Source organism: Ictidomys tridecemlineatus, chromosome 13 (genome assembly GCF_052094955.1).
Source record: "Ictidomys tridecemlineatus isolate mIctTri1 chromosome 13, mIctTri1.hap1, whole genome shotgun sequence".
Taxonomy (NCBI): domain Eukaryota; kingdom Metazoa; phylum Chordata; class Mammalia; order Rodentia; family Sciuridae; genus Ictidomys; species Ictidomys tridecemlineatus.
In genome coordinates, this window is record NC_135489.1 from 77,419,861 (window position 1) to 77,447,383 (window position 27,523).

General features: G+C 39.2%; 1 pseudogene; it reads right to left on the bottom strand.

Annotated features, from left to right (window-relative positions):
• Positions 1 to 10,539: 10,539 nt before the first annotated feature.
• Positions 10,540 to 11,947, bottom strand: LOC101957609 (transcription factor AP-2-epsilon pseudogene; annotated as a pseudogene).
• Between the last annotated feature and the right edge of the window lie 15,576 nt (positions 11,948 to 27,523).

The window sequence follows — 27,523 nt, forward strand, 5'->3', positions numbered from 1 at the left end:
GCCATGATTTAGAACAATAAAACATTTTTTGTTGTAATAAACTGAGAACTCTCAAATTATTTTTGATTCACTTTACTGTCTTCTTTCAAAATAAAAGGAGAACCCATTTAACATAGTTGTTTTGTGACATGGATACTGAGAAGCACCACATTGTCTCTGGAGAAAGCCCAGAAAAAAATTATTTTACCTACAATGATATTTTCCATAGCTTTTGAGTAGTTAGTCATTTTTTAAAAGTGGTTTATGTTTGCTTTGTCTTTGATTTTAATTATGGTTATGTTTATACAAATAAAATGAGGTTAGCTTATCAAAATGTCACAATAAATCTTTTATTTCATTCAGAAGGAAGACTGGATACTTCAAATGGCCATTTTACAAGAAATTAAAAATTAGGTACTTACATGTAAAAAACATTAAAAAATGTTTTGCATACATAACTACTGAGAGAAAATTATAAAGAAGAATAAAACCAGGGAAAATGGAGAGTTGTTATGTAATGATTAAAATTTCAATTCATTAAGAAGGTAAAACAATTGTAAATATATATGCACTTGAGAGCATAGTATAAAAGTAAAAGTGAAACAAACAAAAATTTCACATGGAAAATAATTACTCTGTCAATGATTGGTTGAGCAAAAAGATATTTTTAAAAAATCCAAAATAGAAATACCAAAGGTTAAGAACTTGAGTGGGCTGGGAATGTAGTTCAAGTGGTAACATGCTCATCTGGCATGCACAGGGTGCTGGTTTGAATACTAAGCACCACATAAAAATAAAGATGTGGTGTCCACCATAAACTGAACAAATAAATATTAAAAATTCTCTCTCTCTCTCTACCTCTCTCTCTTAAAAAAATTTAAAAACTATGAGCACTGATTTCCAAGATAAATAAAAAACTCAAAAACACTTAACACCAAAACAACAAATAACCCACTCAGTAAATGAGCTAAAAAACTGAAGAGATACTTCATAGAAGATATGTAATAAATCAATAAATATATGAAAAAACATTCAATATCACTAGCAATTAGAGAAATGCAAATATTTCATTTCACTCTAATCAAAATGGCAATTATAATGAATATAAAAAATAAGTGTTGGTGAAGATAAAGGGTAAAAAACACACTCATGCATAGGTGGTAGGACTGCAAAATGGTGCAAACACTCTGGAAAGCAGTATGGAGATTCCTTAGATAACTTGGAATGAAACCTCCATTTGACCTAGCTAACCTACACTTCAGTTTGTACACAAAGGATTAAAATCAGCACACTATAGAGAAGCAGCCAAATCAATGTTTATAGCAGCTCAATTAACAATAGCTAAACTGTGGAACCAACCTAGATGCTCTCCATCAGATGAATTGATAAACAAAATGTGGTATATACACACAGTAGAATAGTACTTAGCCTTCAAGAATAGTGAAATTATGGCATTTGCAGGTATATGGATGGAGCTGGAGAATAGCATGCTATGCAAGGTAAGCCAATCATAAAAAAAAAAAGGGCCAAATGTTTTCTCTGATATGTGGGTACTGATCCATAATGAAGGGGAGGGTGGGAGAGTGGAGGAACATTGGATTAGGTAGAGAAAAATGAGGAAAGGGGAGAGGATATGGGGGGTGGGAAGGATTGTGGAATGAGAGGGACATTATTACCCTATGTACATGTATTATTGCACGAATGGTGTGAATCTGCATCATGTACAACCAGAGTAATGAAAAGTTGTGTTCCATTTTGTACAAAAGTCAAAATGCATTCTGCTGTCATATATAACCAATTAGAACAAATAAAAAATTAAAAAAAGAGAAAATAATCATTGTTCTATCTAAGAAACTCATGGGAGGGTAGCACACTAAAGAAGTTTATGCAGACTTAAATAACCTGAAGAAATAAAATAATATTTTATTATACCCCCTCCCCAGGAAGATAGAGGATTGTCAGGGGTTTTGGCCCTCCATTCCCTCCTGACCTGTGAGAGAGATTGGGGGAGCATGCCCCGAACCAGGATGGGCCAAGAAAGGTAAAGGTCCAAGAAAGGTAAATGTCAACTGGCCGCTCGCACCCAGCCCTCCCTCAAAGCAGGATCTTGTTTATTGAGAAAACACACACAGCTAATATAATGTACAGGAGCCAATCAGGATAAAGGTCAGCAGGGTGAGGAGAATTCACATTTACACCCATCCTACAGGCAGTAATGGGAGACAGGAGCTGTCCTTGAGGGCAGAAGGGTTCTGAGCCTATCCTAGAGAAGGTCCCATTCTTCATCACAAACCATGCCAATGACTTCTGGCTAATCGGTAGGTGCTTTCTTAGCCACATGTGGCCCCATGACTGGGAAGTGGGTAGCAGCCAGCAAGTTAGTTTCCTCTTTTCTGATGCAACATGCCCCACCTTACATCATGCCCTACAGAGGATAATAGATATTCATACATTTCTCTAAACTTTAAAACAGAATTTCAAAAATAAGTATTAATGTGGACTTAATACAAAACTCTAATTATTATAACAGTTCTGCTTTCTCTAAATCTTAATTCCACATATTCCTTTTCCCAAATTACACTTTGGTGTCACAGCAATTTTCTGTGCCATACTTTTTAAGTCTACTCTTCATCCCAGAATTCCATATTCACCATTACTGAAAAAACCCCAGAATTTCATCTTCACTATTTTCATGTTATATTTAATCTCATAGGATCCAGCCTACAGAAACCATCTAAATTAGACTACAGCATCATTATTTTTCAGTTAGTAATGTAAGCTAAAGTTATATCTCCATATGGAAACTCCTTCAAAAATTGTACTTCCATAATCACTAATTATAAAAAGCACAATAACTAATCACATATTCAGCTAATTGAGAAAACCATGTAAAGAAAACCCAAAGACAGGCTATTTAGTGTTGGAATCATGGGCTGGGAACTACAGGAGTTGGAACACACTCTTAAGCAGAACGTATGTTCCATGTCCATATGCACCTGCAATACTGGGTTCCATTACATGAGGGTGCATTCACACTGTGTCTATTTCAATTTATTTGAAACAGAAATTAATAATTTATTTTATAGGTGTCCATGACAATTCTGTCTACATGTATGTATCTGTTTTAGGTTTCTCATTCCCCCTTCTGAGAAGTACATACTCATGCATTATCTCTCTCTAAAGCAAATACATGGACAATGTTTCACAGGAAATAGTGATGAATAGTTCATGTAATATAATGATGCCACAATACATAATTATTTGTACTACATAATTATAAGGGATGCTTACTTCTTTTCAAATAATAACCCTGAAAAATGCAAAAATGAGGCATAGGTTATTAGTTTTGTTGGAAATCAGAAGCCAGGGAAGAACTGAAAGATCTATGCAAAGCACACAGTGAAATAATCAGGGTCCTTATAAACACAATTGCTCTGATGAATACATTTTACTCCCAAGGAGGTCTGTTTGTTCACATTTCAAACAATATCCACAGCATAGGGTAGGGGGCACATATCCTCACAGATTTCCAACAAGTTCATATAACACTTGTACACAAATGAAGGTTTTCATGCTTGATATTTGTCCATATGCATGCAATACCCAAACTCCTGCTTTCTCTTCATTTCCAACCTGCATTCAAGAAGAGCCACCCACATGCATGAGCATGCAGATCAAGATCAATATCACAACTGAAACATGCACCCAGCCAAGCAGACAAATGAAATCTGCTCCAGTGAGTTTTCCTCCTCCAAGGGTCAGCCATTTGAAAACAAGCAGAACTTAGTCTTGCTGTAAGGAGCCTGCCTGGAGAGGGTTTCAGAGAGAGGTTCCATTGCAACTCAACAGCCACCGCTAACCAAGTATAGACTGGGAGAGTAAAAAAGCACATCCTGACTAAGGACCTTCACATACACTACTCTAAGAACAACATTTACCTCTTGGATCCCCTAAGTGTCATTCAAGCAAGTGGCTCCTCTAGAAGGTTGGTGTGCATGCTCTCCCAAAGACCTTACAAAATCAAATGAAGGTCCCACCCATACTGTGCTCACAAGGCTGGGCATGAGAACACACACTCACACACATAGCCTAAAAACTCTGCCAGCCCTGACACTTGGTGTCTTGGATCCAGCATCAAAGGAAGAAAAAAAATCCAAGAGTAAGTAATCTGGGTAGGGAGAGCCTGGCACTTTCCTAGCCACCTTTCATCATAGTCACATCCCATTGGTTGCCACCTTGGCATTTCTCTACCCTCAGTCCAGGAGCTGCAACTCCACAGCAGACTGCCTTCTCAGATTCAACTCCACCCCAGGCTCAAATTGACAGAAGAATCTCTTTTGTTCCCTCTACAATTCCTTCTTTTAACTCCTCTAGCAAAACAGTTCCTACTAGTGCATAAAATATTTTCCTCCTTTAGCAAGGAGCTAAGCCAAGAAAAATGTCATCCACTACTGCCTCTTGCTTGACTGAGCATAAGGTGGTGAGTGCAGTCTTTACCAGGCAGCTGAGCTCCAGGTAGCCTTTGCATGCTGGTCCTTCCTGCCTCTCCAAAATACTGTGATCATGTGGTGTATCATCTCTTGGTAGTGTTCAGTTAGCCACTGTCCCTAGGTTCTTGAGTCCCTTCCCAGAGCCATGCCTCTGTTCATTGCCTGTCTTTCCAGAAGCACGGCTGTTGCCACTTTTGCAAATCAATGAAGAACTCAGGATCCAGGATGTCACCAGTTTGCCCCTAGGTGTGCACTCCCAGCTCCAAGAGGGCTCTGAGAGCAGGCAGCTTTGGCCCAATATCATATGCTGCCTCTGGGAAGTGGCTGCAGCACCTGCCCAAATGGAAGCACTCAGGGCTGGGAAGAGGTCTCTTCCCATGCCCCTGATTCCCCTGCATACCCTGGCCCTTTCTGTTCACACCTTTCCCCAACACTCTGCCCTCTTCCTTTTTTCCAGTTCTCTATTCCATCTCCTTTATTTTGTATTCACCTTTTTCTTGGGCTGACAACTCACAAGATACAAACATAGCTGCAATTTTGTGCCAGGTTGAATGATGGGGGCCCTGAAAAGGGAAGGGTAATACACACACACCACACAAGCACACACACAATCATAACCTTATTCATTCCCACTAATTCACACATCACATAAATACAGAGTAACAAAAACAGCTCATGAACACAGATATACATACATACAATACCTAAATATACACCTGAACATCTCCAGACAGATGCACATTCTCATATACACATATTACAACCACATGTCCTCAAGCACAAACAGCCATATTTGTGCACCCACATTCTCCCACTCCAGACATGCAAATGCTATCCTTAGTCTCCACAATTGTAAACATTCCCAACCTCTACAGGGACCTGAAAAGTTGTTGGCTATAAATCCAGATGCCAGACTAAGCTCCAGGCTGACCCAAGAGAAAATGAAAAGGCAGAGGGCCAGCCAAATTCTGTCATCTTCCTGTCATAGGAAGCAAGGGGCAAGGAGACCCTACTTGCCAGAGGAGCAGTCCTCACACTTTATCCTAGAACCTTTAGTGACTGGGACCACCTGACTTCTAGAGTTGTCTCCAAGGAGTGAGAATATTGTGGCATGAGAGGAAATCTTTATGGCCCCAATCTGAACCTATCCTCTTTGCTGAATGCTGGGCCCACTTTGACATCCCTTTTTACATTGACCCCCACCAACTGGCCTCCCAGTCCCCAGGAGATTGTCTTTCCTTTAAGAGCTTCTCACTGAGACCCACATACCTCTTCCTCCACTAAATGGGGTTCCACTCAGACACCTCAAGTTATAACCCCCACCTGGAGGATCCTCATGCTGCATCCGCCCCTGCACACATGGTAAAGACAACAGAAGTATCTCCTTACCTCCAGCCCCACAACCCCAAAACTCACAGGCCACACCTCCAGCCCTGAAGAGGAAGATGCCCACCCTGGGTGAGCCCGCCTCTTTTGTGGTGACTCCCTTTGCCAAACAGAACCTCTCCAGAAGCCGCTGTCCCCCAACCCAAGGTGACTGCACCCTCCCTGTGGATGTCTCTGAGCTTTAATGGCACCAGCTCCTGAATTGCATCTGCAACAACACTGGCTCCTGTGGTCTGGAGGCGGTAGTGGTGGGTCCTGCATTGTAGACATACGTGGTGGCTGTGGCGGCATTGGCTCCTGAGCATGGCGGCGGTGGTGGCAGCAGCTCTCTGGCACCCTGAAATCGCAGCAGCTGCGGCTTTGGCTCATGCTCGCAGGGTAGCAGAGGTTCCTAGGATCCTGCATCTCTTGTGCTCTGGAGGCTACTATGACTCCTGCGCTCCAGCGCCTGTGCTGTGGTGGTGGTAGCAGTGGCGGCTACTACGTTCTGGAGGCAGTGAGGAACAAATTGTCTCCAGCACTCCGGATGCAACAATGCCGCATTGGCTCCTGAGCTCTGGTGCAGCGCCCCTCTCCCTGCCCCCCAACGCTATTGGTAAAGCGCAAGAGCTCTGCCCTCACTTTCATTTTCCCCTCAGGGGGTGTGGTGGCAGGAGCAATTCATAAATTTGAACCAATAGGGTTGCTACTTTTTCCAAACCCTTATTAGCATAAATGTGAACCAATAGCGTTGACCCAAGGGGTATATATACCGCTAGCTGAGCGCTCTCAACTGGAGAGAGAGGCGGTGGGGGATGTTTCTAGGTAGTTTTCCTTTTGGGAATTCAGAAGCCAAGCCGGGACCCTGTGATAGAAAATCGGTGGTGAGCTTCTGCAGTCGCTGGAACTCTGGTGGGCAGAGTCTCCTATTAAGATCAGCTTGGATGCAGAGGCCTGCCACTTCCTAGAAACCCACCCGACAAGAGGAGAGAAAACTCAACTTTTACTACCCTGAGGTATGTGTGCTTCTTCATATAAATCAATATAAGTGAGGTTATATTTTCTTTACATATAATTTCACAATCTCTTTTCTTGTATATGTGTTTATTCACAGGTGTATATATTTATACAAACACATATATGCCTTTTTTTACACATATGAACTCTTTCTTTACATACCTTTCAGCAACCGTTTTACTCAACTTAGCAGCCTAACTTGGATATCTTTCTATATCAATACACATGGATCTACTGTAAAAATTTTTAAACTTCTAAAAAATATAAGTATGAAAGAGTGTAGAAATCAACCCCTACCTTCTAATCTTAATCCCCAAACCACCACTGTTTTTTTATGCCTCAATTAGTATTCCCCATTTTTAAACATTACACAAATGGGAATCCTGCAGGATGTTGTTTTTGTGTCTGCTCTCATTTTCAACATTACATGTGTACATGTCATTTATTAGTTTGTTTTTCCCATTCAAATTGATATCACATTATTTTGTGAATATATACAGAATGTACACGTCTCTTTTAGTAGATATTAGAGTTATATTCAGACTGAAAATATTATGAAATGGTTTCTGGGAACATTCTTGGACTTGTCTTTTTGAGAACACACTTACATATTTCTGTTGGGTCTACACCTAGATATGGAATTCATGGGTGGTGGAGTATCCATATTTTTAATTTCAGTATAGATTTCCAGAAAGGTTTTTGGAATAATCATAGCAATTTATGCTCTCATAGTAGTGAATTACTACATAGTTTTAATGGCCTAGAGAGTTCCTTTATATAGAGATATTATAATTTATTTCATGCTGATTTTTGTCCACTTTTTATTAGTATAAATAATGTTCCAGTAAAAATATTTTAGATGTGTATAGATTTTTGTTATTCATGTAAGTGTATCCATAAGTATATTAATAAGTATATTAATCTATAATGAACCTTTATAATAAAAAATGTGTAAAAATGAGATAAAATGTGTGAAGATTGAAAAATACATTTAAGTTCACTTAGAGAAGTTTTTTTTTTTAAAACAAAATTAGATAACATTTTATAAAATATGAATAAAATTACTTTATAAAAACTACACTAATTTAAAATTATAGCCTGATATAGAAAGGAACATATGTCACTGAATAGGAAAGTTAATGTTCAAACAGAAAAATTGAAATTAAGTTAAGTATTTAAAGCACAGGGAAGATGACTCTGGTTAGAAGAGCCTGAGAAGTTCCTGATGTTGAACAGAAGGCAGCTACTATGCCCCTAAGCTGGGATGGGAATGCCAGAGTCCAAGGGTAGAGGAATCAGGTGGAAGGTAGAATGTCTAAGCAGGTACAGGAGCTAGAGAAAAATGTAACCTCTGCCTAAGACATCACCTGAGGCAGCAAGAGGGTGGCTGTTTTCGCCCTCACACCAGTGCCTCCTCCTGGAAGTGCTGGGAACAGTTTAATAAGGCAGCATGGAAAACAGTCTTTATAGGTCAACCTCCTTAAGAAAGAAGCAAAGCAGCAGAAGGTCAAGAATGGGTCAATGGATGGACTACAGAATATGTGATAACAGAAAATCAGGGGAGATGATAGAAACAGTAAAAGTGGCTGGAACTGTCGTTAACTATAATGCATGTAAGGTTCAACTGATTTTCATGTTATTTTACAGGACAGAATAAATTACATGGGTATGAAATAGTTACATGTAAAAAATTGAAGCCCATATAAAAAAGGAAACCATGTAAATTTTCTCAAGGATGATTCACTGTGCATAAAGCAACAGAAAAATTCTAAATAATTGCCAGTCTAAATTGAAAAAAAACATTGTATAAAATATTATAACCAAATTAAGGGACACATAGCAAAGACAAAGTTACTGGTACATATATGAAAAAAGTGTGAATACTCTTAGTATATACAGGTAGACTTATAAATAAATGAAAAATGGGCAAGAATGTCAACATATACTTCATAAAAAGATAACAAAACAGATAGAGACATAGATAATATGATGTCCAAATTTCCAATGATCAAACTAATTCAAATGTGTGTGTGTGTATGTATATATAATTTTTAATTATAAAATATTCTATCACCACAGTTTATGAAAAATAATGTAAGCTACAGAGATCAAAGGACTAATGTGGAGTCATTGACTATAGTTTTTGTGAAATACTTGGTGACAGCGGTAATGTTCTTGATATTGTAAAATGCAAACTTTAGAATTCAAATTATTTTGAGTTCAGATTTTGTTACGAAATAAAGCAGCTTATAGATATAACTGAATAGAACACAGTAGAATGGATTAAAATAGAATACTATAAAGAATATAGTGATATTTTTAAAAGTTAAACAAAAAAATCCCTTGTATATCATTGAATTAGAACAACTTTATTTAATTGTACATTTCTTCATTTTTCCAATAATTTATAATGAACCGTTATAATAAAAAATAGTGACACACACCAATTAAGTGATATCATGAGATGGTAGGGGCAAAAAGAATTCCAGAAGGGTTACTTGCAAAGAAGGAGAGATTTACACATATAGGCTGAATGGAAAAGAGCCAGTGGAGAATAACAAATTTAAGATTAAAGGGATTAAAAATTGCTGAAGGGGACAGTCTTTGAGGAGACAAGTTGTGCTTTTGAGCACTGAAGACTTAGATAGGATGGTATAAAAAAAATCCTTGTATCAGTAGGAGAACCAAACCTTGAAGGAGTTCACACTCTGACATTTATTTTTACAGTTTTTCAGCAGCATCTGATGATTGTGATTAATGAATGGTGGGTTGACAGAGAATCTTAAAAGTTCCGGACAGTTGCTGAAGAGAATGAGAGGTAGTAACTTGCTGAGGACAGGAAGGGTTGATACGTTTTCCTGAGATCTTAGATCACAGATCTTAGATTTGTTTCCTACACTTATGTGGGATTTTCCATAAATAATACTGAATTTTAGGAATTGAGGCACTGAAAGTTTGAAATAGTCTTTCCTTAAAATCTAAAAAGGACACAATTTAATAGATAAAAAAATTAGGAAGTTGCAGATTTAGAGAAACTGAAGACTGCTGGAATCTAGGCTGGGCATAAAAGTGATGAGTCTTGAGATGCTTGGAAACAAGGGAATCAGATCTAACTGAAACAGATTATGGTAATGGAGTTAAACAGAAGTGGGAATATTTTCTCTGACTTCACTGACCATCCACAGCCTCTGAAACTAACTCTGGGCATTCACTTTGGTCTGCCTTGCATTTTTTTGACTTTCAAATTTAATTACATCAAACATAAATAAATAGGACAAATAGCAATAGGGCTGTGATGCACAGCCTGGATTCAAGTTCTGCAAGTTGTGCTGTGTTCCACAAGGGCCTCTCCTGCCCTTTGCTCCAAGAATGGAAAGGGCTCAAAAAGCCCACTGGGACCTCCTTCCAGCACCTCTTTTCTGGGATAGGAGATTCTGGGATGAGGCTGACCAGCTCTTCAGTGGCACCTCTGATTTGTTAACAATGTCCTCCAGCCATTAGTAAAAAGCAGAAAACCTTTGCTCCTAGGAGCCCACTGCCCAGACTCCTTAACGGGTAAGGCTCTGCTCCTCAAGTCAGACTTTTTCATACCAATTTCCTGTCCATGCCCTTTTTAGCAAAGATCAGACAATTGCACATGTGAGTCAGATACCTGGGCTCTTACCAACAGACCACCTCCCTTGTTCGTATTCACAGCCCTAACTAGGATTTATGGATGAATGTTCTTTATCTGACCTGACTCTAATCCCACCTTTTAGTCCTTCAGGGTCACATTAGGAGCTAAGTCTCAGCTCAAGGCTTGGGAGCCCCTTAGGATGAATGAGAGATTCGGCTATTTCTGATGTTTGCCATCCTTCTTTGAAATCTTGGTTTCACCATGCCCACTGCCTGCACTGGTTAGAAACATCTTGTCCAGTGGCTTGAGTGACTCTAGCAGGTAGTTCTGGAAGGTGGTGATGGCAGCACAGATGGAAGGCCCTCCAAAGCCATGGGTGATGAGGCTAAAGTGTGTCAGGCAACTCTGCACTCCAGGCTCCTGGATAAGTGCTGGGTGGCTGTTGCCCAGTGGGGAGTGATCCTGAGCCATCAAGTTGGAAAACTCCTTGCACATCTGCTTGGCAGCCAGCAGCATACTCTGTGGCTATGTAGTTCCCCAGGGTCAGTGTGCTGTAGGCACAGGTACTCAGCAACTGCTTTGGCTGGAAACTCAGTTTCACAGATGTAGCCAAAGTCTCAATCCAGGTGCACAGCCTCTCCCTCCACCAGTGAGGTCAGCAGTGTCACATTGGCAGCCTTCCGGGCGGCCAGCTGGCAGGTTGAGCCCAATCTTCTCTAGCTTTTCCCATAGACACCAACCCCCATTCTTGGACTTGGCTCTGTGGAGGCCGCTCCCCAGGAGGGAGGTGTTGAGGCACTCAGGAGTTAGAGTCCCCGCTGTCACCTTATACTTGGATGTTGAGCTGAGCAATGAAAGCCATCCAGGCAGGGAGCAGAAGACCTCACTGGGGTTGGTGATGCCGCCAACCAGGCTGCCTTTGGCCAATGAGAGGGCCGAAAGGCTGCTGGCTTTGGAGGGGATGGGGCCTTTCTTTATCACAGACTGGTCCAGGAGTCATTCCAGGCTCATCCATGGCCTGCAGATCTTCCAGGTCAAATGGTGCCGCCAGCCCGGGACGACCAAGGGGCGCCTCAGCTAGTCAGTGTGTACCTTTGGCCAGGCTGTGCGTAGCCGCAGCACTGCAGAGGTATAGCCACGGAGCTGGTCTGGACTCAGAGCAGGGGCGGGTGGCGCCAGCAAGCCTGCGGAGGTTGTGGCTGCGCCAGGGGCGTCGGGCCTCCGTATGGGTCCCCCGGCCTGGTGGGGAAAGGCGGCGGAGGCGGCGGGCGCCTGGCCCTAGGGCAATGGCGGCTGCCAGGCGCCAAATGGTAGGGCGGCGGGAAGTCGGGCGGCGGGAAGTCGGGCGGCGCTGCTGCCGCTGGCATGTGGTAGAGCGGTGGTGCTGGTCTGTAGACTGCCTGGGGCCGAGAGGACAGATGGGCCCCGCCAACCTCTGCGCGTCCGGGCGCTCCATGGCGGAGTAAGTGTGCACCAGCATGAGGCAGGTAGTGCGGGGTGTGAGACATGGCGGCGGCAGAGCTATCGCCCAAAGGCCAGGGCTGCTAGAAGAGGGGTGGGAAGAGGACACAGCTGGCTAGGGTCGGGGCGCTGCACCTGGGTACCACCCAGCCCTGAGCCCAGCCGGCTTAAAGTCCTCACCTGTGAGTACCCTGAGGCTGGTCCAAGGAAGCAGAAAGGACCTGCTGCTGATGGCTCTTGGAAAAGTCGGTCAACGGGGGTACCCAGAGCCTGCCCCACTCCCTCGAGAGCAGCCTGCTCCATGCATTCCAGGAATAATGGGCCACCTTGCATTTTAGTGAGTTTGTGTGTGAGCGTGTACATGTGTTTTACCATGCTCAACTCCGGTAGTGGCTGTCCATCACTGAGGCTCCTACAGAGCACTTTATACTTGGCAGTGATTTAATTACTGTTATTTCAACAACAGGAAGATTGAAGTCAACCAAATGTGTTAATTTTTGGAAACAAGGCAAGTGCTTTTATTAAATTTAGAACTAAATATTTTGAAGATTATGCAGTCAAAAGTATTAATTAAGTTGGAAAAAGTGCCTGCCAACAACATTTTTGATGCTCCTTGGGGAGAAGACAGTTGGAGGTGTTACTGGAACTATATCAAGTTCAGGACATCAAATCTAATTGTGCTTAAAGAAACCCCATTTTTTCTGAGCTTCATATGAATGGTGAAAAAGTCCTGCTTCATAAGTAGGCACAGTTTGCTTTAGATTGATGCTTTCAGAAATGGTTAACCATGGGAACTCTTTGCTCAGGCAGAATCTGCTCAAGATGGTGGCAGAGAAGTTTCTGCTCCTCCCTAAAACTTGTCAGAGAGTGAAATTTGCTTGGTAGTCTATTTCCAGTATTTACTCTTTGTAATTCAAGGCCTTTTTCATAATTTTCTATAACTTAAATGTCAACTCATAAGATTCTAAATTCTTATTTTATGGGGGGAATAAAGATGGAGAATATATACTGATGATTGTAAGGAGTAGAGAAAAAGAGGAAAGAAAAGATTACAATTTTTTGGTAACCTTAATTGTGGTTTTACATTTGCATACATGTGAATATACACACTCCCACAGTGTCAGTCACTTACTTATGCATTGCTCACTTAATCTTATTTTTTTTTTGTAGTTGGCTTTCACATCCTATCTCTGATCTTTAACTTTTAGTGTTTTCAAGGCTCCATTTTATATATTTATGAACCTAGTAGACCCCATCCCAGTAAACACTCTTAATTATCATCAATTGCCCCAAATTGGCTTTCTCAAATTTAAACACATGTGCCATTTCATTTTTCAATGATGAATTTTATTGAGTTACTCCTAGTTATTGAAGCAAGCTCATTCAGAATATGTGAGTAATAAATGTATTACTCTCTAGAAATAAGTAATAGATCAAACAATTAATAAATATTAAATAAGATCAAAATAAGTAATAGATAAAAAATCCCTTTGGTTTAATATTTTACTGGTAAAATTTAAAATAGTTCTTAAATTAGCAGCTCTTTCAAACTCAAATTATTTAACTCTGTTTAAGGTAATTATTGGAATCATTTCTGTTCCCTTGGGTGCAATTGTGCATTTTAGAGTGAGCTAGTCTGCAGATTGTAGTCATCTATATTGATGTTTCTGTAATGATAATGAACCAACTATGTCATCACCTCTCGGATCTTAACCTCCTTTATTTACATAACATTTGCTTCTCACTTTCACTATCCTTGCCATTTTTGAATTAATACATCATACTCCTTTTGGTTTCTCCTATGACCACCCCTCTTTCCTATGTAAAGGTAATCTTCTTCCCATACTCTCTTCCCCATTTTGAGTCACTCCCCTTATATCAGAGAAGACATTCAGCATTTGTTTTTTAGGGATTGGCTAACTTCACTTTCCATAATATGCTCTAATGCCATCCATTTCTCTGCAAATGCCATGATCTTATTATTTATTGCTGAGTAATATTCCATTGTGTATACGTGCCACATTTTTTTTATCCACTCATCCATTGAAGGGCATCTAGGTTGGCTCCACAGTATAGCTATTGTGAATTGTGCTGCTATAAACATTGATGTGGCTGTATCCTGTAGTATGATGATTTTTAGGTCTTTTGGGTATAGTCCGAGAAGAGGAATAGCTGGGTCAAATGGTGGTTCCTTTCCCAGATTTCCAAGGAATCTCCATACTTCTTTCCAAATTGGCTGCATCAATTTACAGTCCCAGCAGCAGTGTATGAGTGTACCTTTTTCTTCACATCCTTGCCAGCATTTGTTGCTGTTTGTCTTCATCATGGCTGCCATTCTTACTGGAGTGAGATGGTATCTTAGATTAGTTTTAATTTGCATTTCTCTGATTGCTAGGGATGATTAGCTTTTTGTTGTATATTTGTTGATTGATTGTATATCCTCTTCTGAGAAGTGTCTGTTCAAGTCCTTGGCCCATTTGTTGATTGGTTTTTTTTTTTATATTTTTCTGTTTAGCTTTTGAGTTCTTTGTATATCCTAGAGATTAGAGCTCTACCTGGTGTGTGAGTGGTAAAAAATTGTTCCCAGGATGTAGGATCCCTATTCACCTCACATATTATTTCTCTTGCTGAGAAAAAACTTTTAGTTTGAATTAATCCCATTTGTTGATTTTTGGTTTTAATTCTTGTGCTATAGGTGTTTTATTAAGTAAATTGGAAAAACTGGAAATCCATATGCAACAAAATGAAATTGAATCCCTATCTCTCACCATGCACAAAAGTTAACTCAAAATGGATCAAGGATCTAGGAATCAAACCAGAGACTCTGCATCTAATAGAAGAAAAAGTAGGTTCTAATCTCCATCACATGGGGTTAGGCCCCAATTTTCTGGACCTGTGTCTTAGGAGCCCTCTTCCCCATGAGCAGTTTTAGCTTTCCCTGGGCTTCCTGAGCCATGTCAAGTGCATCATCTGAGACTCTTTCCCTCCTCTACTTCTGCTCAATCAGTTGACCACAGAGAATTACACCATTCAAATTCCTAAGGTTTTACAAAGCAACTGGAAGCATGATGACAAGCTCCTGACCCTCCAGACTCACCTCATTCTAAAGGCCAGGATACTGGACACAGAGTCTTGCAGTTTCCCAAGTGGGAAACATCAATAGAGGACCCAGAGCATCAACTGGCTATAGCAGATGCTCAGGGTCCTACTATAACTATGCAAAGTTTGAATGTAAACAGCAGTGAAATGAGGGGTCAAGACATTCTTTGGGGATTGGGAGTTAGTGCAGCAGGCCTGGGTGGGACTGGGAAGACATTCCATGAAGAGCTCCGGCAGGTATAGAAGAACTTAAATTCCCTTCACAGAATTCAGTGGGGCCATAAGTGGTGTGTACCTCTGGGCCATTTTGAAATAGTTTCTCAGATTTACAGGTCAGTAGCTTGACAGATGCAACTCTATTCCAACTCCTCATCAATTGTCTCTGTTTCCTTCCCCTGCTGGCCATGACCAGTTAGCCAGGGTTCTCATCAGTCACACAATCATGGGTATAAAAAGCCAATTCTCTAAACTTTACATTGTGGCTTGAATTTTATGAATAGAATGTTTCTTTCATCCATTCAAATCTTCAAAACACACACTTGGGTGTTCATGAGGTATTCAACACCAACTCAATTTTTTTTTAAAAAATGGGGCAAAACAGGAAACTCAGACACTGAAAACAGGCTTCTTCAGCTCTTCTTTCACTTATCTAATATGCTCATTATTTCCCACAGTCTTCATTCATGTCATTGATATTAAATCTGGTGTGTTTCTCTCTTCTATTTTTTGAAATAGTAATATAAAGGACAGTGTGATAATGCTGTTTCTCATAATTCTACAATTGTTTTTTAAATAATGGTTTATTGCAATGAATGACGGAGGTAAGATTTTGAAAGTAAGCTTTATTTGCTAGACAAAGATATGTTCAGGGTTCTTGTACAATCTTGGTCAGTGCTTTACCACTGAACTTCAGCACTAACCCCATGCAATCAGTTTTGCACTCTTTCAAAATGGCTAGACTCTACATGCACATATAATCCAACTAGCTCAAATTCAATTTGTGCAGACTGGCCATGGAAAGGAGCAGTTAAATGTCCTTCTGCCCTACCATCTGTTCATTATTATTATAAATCCTTAGGCTAATACAGATTGCTGAGCAAAGAAAACAAAACAACAAAAAAATATGTCTGAGTATATCTGCAAAGCTTCAGAAAACAGAAGCACTTCCACCTAATCGGGAAACCTTGAAGTAATGGCAAAGATCCAGTCTGCTTCCTTTAGAGCTTTTCTGTCTTCACCCAGGGTGGCCCTTGGCAGTGTCACACCTAACCTGTCTGCCATATTATTTTTTGGAGGGAAGTGATACTAATTACCTGAATTTCCAGAAACAGCATCAAGGGAGTGGATTCTTTCCTCTCAATATTACAGTCTAAGTTTATCTATGATACATGTTTTTAAAGTATATCAACTGAAACTATGCCATATATTACAAACAGGGAGAGAGAGAGAGAGAGGGTAAAATTGTTCTAATGAAATTAGTGGACAAAGTCAAGCCTTGATTAAAGGTATAACAAACATATTCAAAGAAAAGATCTGTGCATGTGTGTGTGTGTGTGTGTGTGTGTGTGTGTGTGTGTGTATATATACATATATATATATGTGTATATATATATATATATATATATATATATATATATATATAGAGAGAGAGAGAGAGAGAGAGAGAGAGAGAGACAGCACTCTAATCTGCCAGTCTAGGTGTTTCTTTTAAATATATTTTTAGTTGTTATTAGGCCTTTATTTTGTTCATTTATTTATATGTGTTGCTGAGAATCAAACCCAGTGCCTCACACATGCTAGGCAAGCATTCTACCACTGAGCTACAACCCCATCCCAAGTCTATGTCTTTTGATTGGTGAGTTTAGGCCATTAACATTGAGGATTATTATTGAGAAATGATTTGTCTTCCTCTTCATTTTTGTTTAATTTTTTTTTGTAATAAACGTGGCTTAGTTTCTCCTTTGACTGGTTTTTCCTTTAGTGTAGTACTTCCCTTTGCTGATTTTCATTGTTATTTTTCATTTCTTCCTCATGGAATATTTTGCAATGAGGATGTTCTGTAATGAAGTTAAACTAGTTGTAAATTAGTTTAACTTTGTTTTTTCATGGGAGGTTTTTATTTCTTCTTCAAATCTAAGGCTTAATTTTGCTGGATATGATTCTTGGTTGGTGTCTGTCTTTTTTTTTTTTTTGAGAGGTTGGTATATGTTTTTCCAGGATCTTCTAGCCTCCAGGATCTGAGTTTAAAAAATGTGTGATATCCTAATTGGTTTCCTCCTATATATATACAATTCATTTCTCTTGTGGCTTTTAGAATTGTTTCCTTATTCTTAATGCTAGTTATTTTCATTATAATATGCTTTTTGTGGCTCTGTTGTGATTTTTGTATATTTGGCGTCCTGTAATCCTCTTGTATTTGATTTTCCAATTCATTCTTTATGTTTGGAAATTTTTCTGATATTATTTCATTAAAGAGATTTGTCACTTCTTTGGTTTGTAACTCTATTCCTTTCTCTATCACAATAATTCCTAAATTTGGTGTTTTTATGTTATCTTATAATTCTTTAATGTTCTGCTCATGGTTTCTTACCATCTTCACTGTGTGGTCAACATTGTTTTCAAGATTATATATTTTGTCTTTATTGTCTGGGGTCCTACCATTCAAGTGATCTAATCTGTTGGTGGTGCTTTGTATTGAGTTTTTAAATTTGGTTTATTGTTTTATTTTATGGATTTCTGTTTTTTAATTTTTTTCAGAACCTTTGTCTCCTTATTGAAGTAATGTTTTGCTTTCTGTATTTGCTTATATAGTGCTTTCTCAAAATGATCTTTTGCTGCTTGTATTTGCTGTGTTATATCATTCTTTAATTCACAGAACATTTTAATTATGTACATCCTGAACTCCTTATTTGTCATTTCTTCTGTTGTGCTTTCCATGGATTCTAATAATATAGTATTTTGGTTTATTGGGGGCACTTTATTCCCTTGCTTTTTCAGGTTGTTCATGTGTTTTCCCTTCTAGCACTGCAGATCTGAGGCATTACAGTTTTTACCCTATAGGCTTATGGTGTCCCTTCAGGGTTCCAATACATCTCCTTTAAGGGGGAGAAGAATATTAAGACATGCCAATACAAACCATATACAGCCTTCAACCAAATAGATGCAATTAAGACACTTACAGTTTTGTTCCATTATACAGAAATGGTAAATTCAATTATTATCTACAATACAAAGAGTAGGTTTGCAAAAGGGTCTACAGTTTCTGATGGTGGACAAAGAATTAGGGATGAGGTGTAGGATGCATTGTTGAGGGGGAAGGAGGTGAAGATAGATACAGATTTATTAGACCTTAGGAAGCATGAAAAAGGAATCTAAAGAAGCTGGTCAGTAGCAGGAAAAGAGACAGAAAGTGATTTTGGGACCTAAATGGGAAGACAATAGAGAGAGTAAAAAATAACATAAGTATTAAGAAAAATTTCAAAAAATGTAAAAATAGGAGATAAAAGAATATACAACACAACTGTAATATATTGTTCAGACATCCCAGTCCTCAGTAGCCTAATTCATGAAAAGCATTTGGTTTCATAAATGTTGGGTAAGTGAGGGATGGAGAAGAAAAAGAAAAGAGAAAAAAATCTTGAAGAAAGATACAAGGAGTGTAATAATTGGAGATCAGTATTTTCTTGCTTCCCTTCTCATCCATTAGGTGGGGTTGTATATTGTTTGCTGGTATATACACCCTCTGGATGGTGAAAGTTATTAGTGTTGGAGGGTTGTCTTGGGAGCAGAGCTCCTGGAGATCGGATATAGCATTTGCTCATCCCAATGTGAGATTAAACTCCAAGGATCTCCTTTGGGGCCTGCTTGTGTGATATGGGCACCCGATCTTATCTCCTTATATCCACTGTAGACCTCACAATTCCTGGTTTCTAATTTAGTCCCTAAACTATATCTCACTCACCCCCTCCCTTTCTACTTCCCAATCAGAAACATTTCTCTCTGGAGGTCTTGTGGGCTGCACTCTAGGTGCTGCACACCTGTTGTGGAGAGGTGTTTTGTATTGGGCAGTTCAGGAGAAGGTTTTGTGAGTTATGGACCAGCTGCATAGCCGCAAGCACTGTGCAAGGTTAGCGGCTGTCAGAGAAAGGGGGGAGTTGGGGACTATAGATACCTTGACATTTCTCCTAAGCCCCAGCTGGTGTCCCAAACTGGGAGTTGCACCAAATAAAGATGGCAACAAAAGTCTCCTAAGATGGAGGTGGCTGTTTTCAGCAACGGAGTGTCATATTGGGTGGTGCCAGGTCCTGGTGCTGGGAGGCATGTTCAGAGATGCAGTTCTGTGGCATGCGGTATTTTGGCTGGTGGCTGTCTCCAGACCTTAGGCAGTGTCCCCAGGTGCAGGTGACTATGGCAGTGGTCGCAGTGTCCCAAGATAGAGGTGACTGTGGGCCCTCATCCACATTGGTAGATGGGGGTCAACACATGAGTGGCAGCCAGAAGTCCTGAGCATGGGTAGCAGCTAGGTGTCCTGCTAGTAGCTGCAGCCAGGATTCCTGCACAGAATCCTGCTTGGGAACCCATTAGGGGAAAGGGACATGAACACTCTGGCTACTTAAAACTGAACAGGGGCATTGATGGGGGTACTGGGTAGGGAGAAATAGGTTACATTCTGTCTTCTAACATCTGGGTTTACTTGGCCTATATGCCCAAGTGTCTTGTAGATATTTGGAAAAGTTTGGTTTTGGATTGTGGAACTTTATAACCTTTTTTTTTCTTGCCAGGAAAGCAAGTAAAGCTTGGGTGCTCTGCTGTGAGGTTTCCTTAGTTGGGGCACAAAGGAAGATGTAATCTACATATTGTATGACCTTAACTTGTGATTGACTAAATTGAATTAAGACTTGGGCCAATGCCTGGGCAACCAATTGGGGGCTGTCTTTAAACCCCCAGGACAGAAAATGTCAGGTTATTGGGTGCACTTGTCAGAGGGAATCCTCAAAAGAAACTAGGTATTGAGAATTTGGGTGCAGGATGCAGAAAAATGCCTCTTTTAAATCTAAAACTGAACCGGTTATAATCTTGAGGATTTTGGGATAACAAGGTATAAAGATTGGGGACCATTGGATATATGGGAACCACTGCCTCATTTACCAATCTGAGGCCCTTGACTCGTTTTTATTATCCACTGGGCTTTTAATGGGTGTATTATGTGGACTATTACAGGGTTTTATGTGTATGTGTGTGTGTGTGCGGGGGGGGGGGGCGTGCTGGAGATTGAACTCGGGGCCTCATGCATGTGAGGCAGGCACTCCACCAACTGAGCTATATCCTCAGCCCCCTATTACAGGGTCTTAATAGACCCTGTCATTATAAGTTATGTTATTATAAGTTGTCACCCTCTTTTTAGTCTCTGGTTTCAGGGGATAATTTTGTGTTGGGAAAAGGATGGAGGATCTTTAGGATGGATCTGTACAGGAGCAGGTTCAATTGCTGCATCTTCCCCCCTCCCCACTGGGTATCCAGACTTCTGGTTTATTCTCAGTTTCAGGTAGGGTCAGACAAAGTCTCTCTTCTGGTATCATAAGAAGTGTGGTGCCTAGGTGAGTCAAAATATCTTGTCCTATAAGGGGGTTGGAACTTTCAGGCATTATCAAAAAGTCATGTGAGAAGAGGAGATCATCCCAAGAACAGCTAAAAATTTGGGAGAAATATTCAGTCACAGGCTTTCCTGACACTCCCCTTATGTGAATGTCATACTGTGAGAGGAGAGGATGCCTGGGTTTGAGAGGAGAACAGAAAAAATAGCTCCAGTGTAGACATATGAATTAATTTTCCTTTCCTTGAAACTCAGAATAACCATGGGACCCTGTAGTTGGAGACAAAAATTGTATGCTTTTTTTGTAGTATCCCTCTTGGCCACAGTTGTAGCAGGCTATAATGGGAGTAATACCAATCTGGGGCACTTGTCCCAGACTTTCTGCCTGTGTCCTTTAGGGTTATAGATGCTACATTTTTATGACCAAGGTGTATCTGGTTTCATTAAAGCTTGGGGAAGTCCTAAGAGCTTTTTGTGTAAGTTGGGGATGAAGCAATATTACTTATGTTTATTGAGTGTGTATTTTTGTTGAGAGAATCAAATCTTTCGATTTAGGATTTTGTTTATTTGACTTCTGGTAACAAGTAGGTTTTTTTTTTGTGTGTGTGTGTGTGTACTTGTTGTTTGGTGATATCATGTGCACATGTCTTTAGGAACTGTAGAGTATATAGGAATGTATAAGCGTACATTTGGAAAAGTATACATTATAGCTGCCCGTCCATCAGTACCTAAGTAGTCACAAGCATGTATATTTGGGGATATGCATTGAGTATACTTTTTTAGAAGGGAAAGGGTGGTGTGCGCATTCAGGGAAGGCAAGGATGGGGTAGATTTACACATCTGTGTGTTTGGGGTGTGGCAGTGAGTTGTGGGACATGCGCCTGTTTCCAAATGTGAGGGAGTTTGATGATATCCATAGTGTGAGGGTTTGAGTGTGTATCCTCACATGTGTGTGTGCCTGAGTTGTATGTGCACAGGTCTCTGTGGCTGGGTGGAATGTGTGTGTCTATAGCTGTAAGGAGTAGCAGGAGCACATAGGTGATAGCAAGCTTTTCTCATGTGCACTGACCCTTGTTCCTGTGGATCTGGAGCTCCAAAAGTGATTTCTGCTTTCTCATCCTTATCTGACATCTTGTCTGCATTGGTAGTGATGTGCCTCTTGTGCTTGAGTGGGGCTGACTTCCAGGATCCTGGGTTTGGTGGATGGAAGCTGATCAAAGATGATCCCTTAGAAGTGGTGGGGGAGATTTTCTTTCACGATGTGAGGTATGGCCATTCCTCTCCAGAACGGTTCAAAGGGACTGACTCCAGAAGGAAGTTTATGGCAGATTTATAGATCCAGGGACTATTGCTGAGAGAGTTGTTTATGATTGTTCACTTATTGGTTCCTCCCTTGGGTTTTTTTTCCTCTGCAAGACAAAGGCCAAAACTCTAAGTATAAGTCCCCACAGGCTCCTCCCAGCCTGGTTCTGTTGGTGGCCCATGTGTGCACATGACTGGCCTCATAGGGTGCATGCTCTGGCAACCCCATGAGCTCTATAATTATTACATAGTTGCTCCTCAAGCACATTAGGAAGGAGTGAAAAACTGAATGTACCAAAAAAAGGCTTAAAATAAATAAATAAATTCCATGAGTCTTATAAAATAAACTTATCACATGAAAAAACAAAACAAAATGAAAAAAATGTACAATGTACAATGATAATGGTTTTAAATTTTCCTGAAGAGCTACCCTCATTGTCATTCTTCATTTCTTGTCAGGAATGAGTTAGTTATACATTCTTTCAACCTGAATGAACCTTTCACATTCCTTATTGATCAGTTCTACTAGTGGAGAACTTTCTTGGTTTTTATGTGGAAATAAATAAAAGGAGTTTAGTTTTTTATATGTGATCAAACACAGCAAAATTTTACCATGTTAACTACTTGGGAAGGCACATTGTTGGCATTATTTACACTTATTTTGCCATTCTTCTAATACCAGCATGCTGCCACAGAAGTTTTTTCATCTTGCAAAGTTGAAGCTTATTTATGAAATAATAATTTTCAATTTCCCTCATGTCCTAAGAAATCACCATTCTCTCTGTACTCTTTTAATCTCTCTGTGTACTGTGGCTCATGTAAGTAAGTATCATTCAGAATGTATTCCTTTACTCAGCATTGTCAAGGTTAATCCTTTTCTAGCATCAGCCAGATTTTCCTTCATTTTCCAGACAAACTAATATTTCATCTTTTGCTACATGTAAAATACTCTTCCTTAGGCTAAGAAAGGCTGAAATAGTGGAATGAAATTGGCCAAACTATCCTGTGGACCTCTATAAAGAAACCATAGTGAATGACATCTTCATGTATGTCTGTAAAGCCTAGTTAAGAAAATTATATGTAAATGGAAGGAAGTCCAGTAGAGAAGAAGAAAACAAACAGAGCCAGGTAGGAGGGGAGGGAATGGGCAAGTTCTGGGGACCAAATTGGAACACTATATTCCCTGCTTATGTATAATATAATGCACAGCTAAAAATATAAAAATTCTTTCTCAATGGACCCTTGAGTATAATAACAAACCTAGAGTGATTGTATACGTATAAATATTTCTTCAAGACCATTCTTGTAATGTTGTATAGGTGTTTGCTGAGAAATAGAATTGAAGGATCATGTAAATCTAATTTGATAATTTTAGGAACCACCAGTTTTACATAGAGCCTACACCACTTTGCATTCTAACCCATAGTGCACTAGGGTTCCAGTTCCTTCACATTCTCAGGAGCACTGGAGTTTTCTGGCTCTTTTATGGTAGGCCTCATCATGTATGTGAAGCTGGATTTCACTGTGATTTTGATTTTGATTTCTCCACTTATTATTTATGTTGAACATCTTCCCATGTGCTTCTCAGCCATTTGTATATATTTGGAGAAACATCTATGGAAGTCACTTGCCCATTTTAATTTTGGGTTGTTGTTTTCTTATTATTGAGGTATAAGGGCTCTTTATATCGTAGACTCTAACTTCTTATCAGAAACATGATTTTCAAATGCTTTCTTACATTTAGGGAGTTGCCTTTTCACTGATGATTGTGTCCCTTGATGAATAAGTTTTCAGGCTTGATGTAATTCAGTTTTTTTCTTCTTTTTGTGCCTGTGCTTTTGGTGTTCTGTCCAAAAAGTTACAATGATTTTAAAATTATCACTCTTTAGTATAATTTGGGATGAGGTATTTTGATGCATCAAGCATCATTTTTTCTTGCTCTATATTACTTTGGCAATTATGAGTCTTTAGTCTTTGCACATGGATTTTAGGGTTGATTGTTTTCTAGTTCTCTGAAGATTGTCATTGTCCATTTGATGGAGATTACATTGAATCTACATAACACTTTTGGTAGTGTGGCTACCTTGATGATATTAAAATTCAATGCTCACCCATTTATTAATTCTTGGCATTATTTCCTGTACTTTATGGGTCCTATTGAGAAAGTCCTTGTTGGAGTGCTGACCCGCTATTTTCTTATTTGTGTTACATAGTTTCTGGTCTGATTCCTGGATCTTTTATCCATTTTGAGTTGATATTTTTTTCAGGGTGAGAAATAAGGGTCAGGTCTCATTCTTCTTCATATGGATAACCAGTTTTTACAGCACCATTATTTTAAATGTCTGTCTCTTCTAAGCATATTTTTTGGCACCTTGTCCAGTATCAGATGATGGTACCTGAGCATTTGGGCTTACAATTGCTTTCAATTTCTGGGTCTTTTATGTTCTTCCAAATGAATTTTAGAAGTTTTTTTTTTCTTTTCTAGTTTCATGAAAATATCACTGGTAATTTTATTGAGATTAAATTGAATTTGTTTATTGCTTTTGGTAATTAAATTGTTTGGGATATTTCACATGTTCCTACATGGGCACTCAAGGCTATAAACTTTCAAATTTACCAATATTAATTTCCCCTTTTCTTGAATATGGCATTATTTATATCTTCTTGTGTCTTCATCAATTTCTTTCTTCAGTGTTCTGTTGTTTTTATTGTAGAGGTCTTTCACCTAATTCATTAGATTTGTTCTTAGGTATTTTTTAAGGTGTTCTAAATTGTGTAGTTTTCTGGTTTATTTCTCAGTAGATTCATTACTTATACCTAGCAAAGAAATTAATTTTTGTATGTTTATATTATAACCTGCAAATTTACCAAATTCATGTATTTTCTGTGTCAGTCTTTTTGGGGTAGCTTTTTGAATCTTTCAGTATGGTCTGGTATCATCTGAAAACAGTGAAAATTTGACTTCTTGCTCTCCTATTTCTATCCCCTTTACTTCCTTCTCTGGCCTAATTACTGTGACTAGAATTTCTAGTAGTATAAATTACATATGAATGGTGAGAGTTAATATCCTGGTCTTGTTCTAAGTTTTAAAGAAAATATTTTCCATTTTTTCTTATTTAGTATAATGTTGGATTTGTTTTTTTCATATACAGTGGTTATATGTTGAGTGAGGTTTCTTCTGTCCCTAGTTTCTTCATTGTTTTGATCATAGATGGGGCTACGTTTTATTAATGCTTTTTGTGCATGTTTTGAGATGGGTAAGTTATTTTGACATTAATTCTGTTTACATGATGGATTACATTCATTGATTTTCATACATTAAACCATTCTCTTATCCCTGGAATAAAGTAAACTTGGTCATGTTGTATACTTTTAATATATTGTTGAATATGATTTGCTAACATTTTATTAAGAATTTTTACATTTAAGTTCATCTGGAATATTGGTCTGCAGTTTTCTTTCTTTGATGCGTTCCTATTTGGTGTTGGTGATACTGACTTCACAGTGTGAATTTGGGCATGTTCCATTCGTTTCTATTTTATGGAATTATGTGAGGAGTACTGGTACAAATTATTCTTTAAATCTCACTGTATTCAGTTGAGAAACCACCTGGACTTGGGTTTCTATTTTTTGGGAAGCATTTTATTTCTGCTTCTGTCTCATTGCAAGTTTTTGGTTTTGTTGGGTATTCTGTGTACTCTTTTTTTGTTAAAGGAGGTATCATGTCACCTTGATTTATCATATTTTGTGTTTTTTTATTCTTTTGTGTTTTGTGCATTCTTTGGGGCAGATTTGTCTTCATTAGTATGTGTTATGCCTCTTAGAACATAGACTCACTCCTGTGGATATCAGGTTTTTTGAAATTGTTAACAATTCCAAGTGTTTTTGTAGTATAGTTTTCCATCTAGTCCTTTAGTAATGAACAGTGTATTTAGACACAATGTGCATTGTGTCAGAGCTTGAGAATTCCACTGTCCCTATAGGTCTCAGTAGAGTGGAGTCCTTGCAGATCCCACAGGTGTGTTGGGTATGTGCTGTATACCCAAAGTGATTGTTCTCTTTTTACCTAACAAGACTCTATATACTAAAGTAGCATAGGAGCTGTCTAAATTGAGATCCCTTGTAGGTGGGGTATCCACAGTATAATACAAGTTAACTACTTAATTTTATATAGGTGTGGATATACCTGGGTGGGACCTAAGGTTACCACCCAGCTGTTTCTACCTGGGGCTTTGTCATTGATTTGGAAATTTTGTCTCTATTAGTCTATGTATTAAAATGTCATTGGTATCCAGTGTGGTTTGGGTATAGTGCAAGGCTCACTGTCTCTTGTTTGTGTTTTGGAAGTGGCTCAGAAATAGTATCCTCAACCCTGTCAACTTGTAGTATCTATGTAACTGCCCAGAACCCCACAATAAAGGGACAATCTTGAAACAGCAACAGCTAACAATATAAAGCATTAAATAAACACTCATTGCCTATTATGACATCAGCAGCACTAATTGCCACAGGAACAGAAATGGCAGGATGGCCAAAAGCAAGAATAGTATATTATTTTGCACAAGATCCACCTTTAACAAAATGAACATGTGATAACTACATCACCCACAGTACTTAATAACTGAAACATCAATAATGGTGGAAGGTTAGGAATTGCATAAAGTCAATAGTTCCAAGAGATGAGGCAAATGGAATTCATTGAGAGAAAAGGAAATGTGACAGAAATGTATAATGAAGTTTATAATATTCAAAATGTGAAGATATTTAGCAAGATATAAGCAAAATACAAAAAAAGAAAGAAAAATAAAGAGAACAATGGAAACTGGTATTAGAAGCAGAAGAAAAGCAACAAGAGAAATAGACAAAAAAGAAAGAAAAGAAAAAAACTAAATAAAATTAAAACTCAAGAGACAAAGAAGTTAAAACATAAAAATGTGGAAAAATTATTTGCATGTATATTTAAAACCAGTTACTATAGTAAGGACATACACAAACACACACACACACACACACACGAATGAAGAAAAGAAAGAAAAATGCAATATCTTAAATAAAAGTCTAAGAATTACTTTTTCTGGGGTGGTCAAAACTGTCCACAAGGATGGAATGTTCACTGCCTGTGCAAGGCTGTTCCTCTTTACAGTCCTTCTTGGGCTATGTATCCCTGGGAGATATCAAGGATTGGGAGTTGCTAAGCCCTCCCTGTTTTTGAGATCCTCGCTTAGCTGCCAGCTGGAGTGATGTGGAACTGCAGTTGTCTGGAATAGCTTACAGCTTTATTTCTCACTGATATATGGCAGGATGGAGTGGGAAGTACTGTCAATTGAAGTTTTGTATGGACCAACAGATCTATGCAGAGTTCTATGTGGGAAGTTACAGAGGCTGGTGTTTAGCTCTACTCAGCTATTGAGCTTCTTGGGTATATGTGCTCTTGAGACATTGATCTGCTCATCATTAGGGCTGGAAGATGCTGATCTCTTCTGGGTGCCTGGATCTCAGGGGTCTTCTGAGGATTCTTTAGGTGCTGAGGTGGAGTCAACCTTCCACATGTCATGCATAGCTACCATAAATGTGGCCCTTCTAGACTCAGGCCTAGAGCAG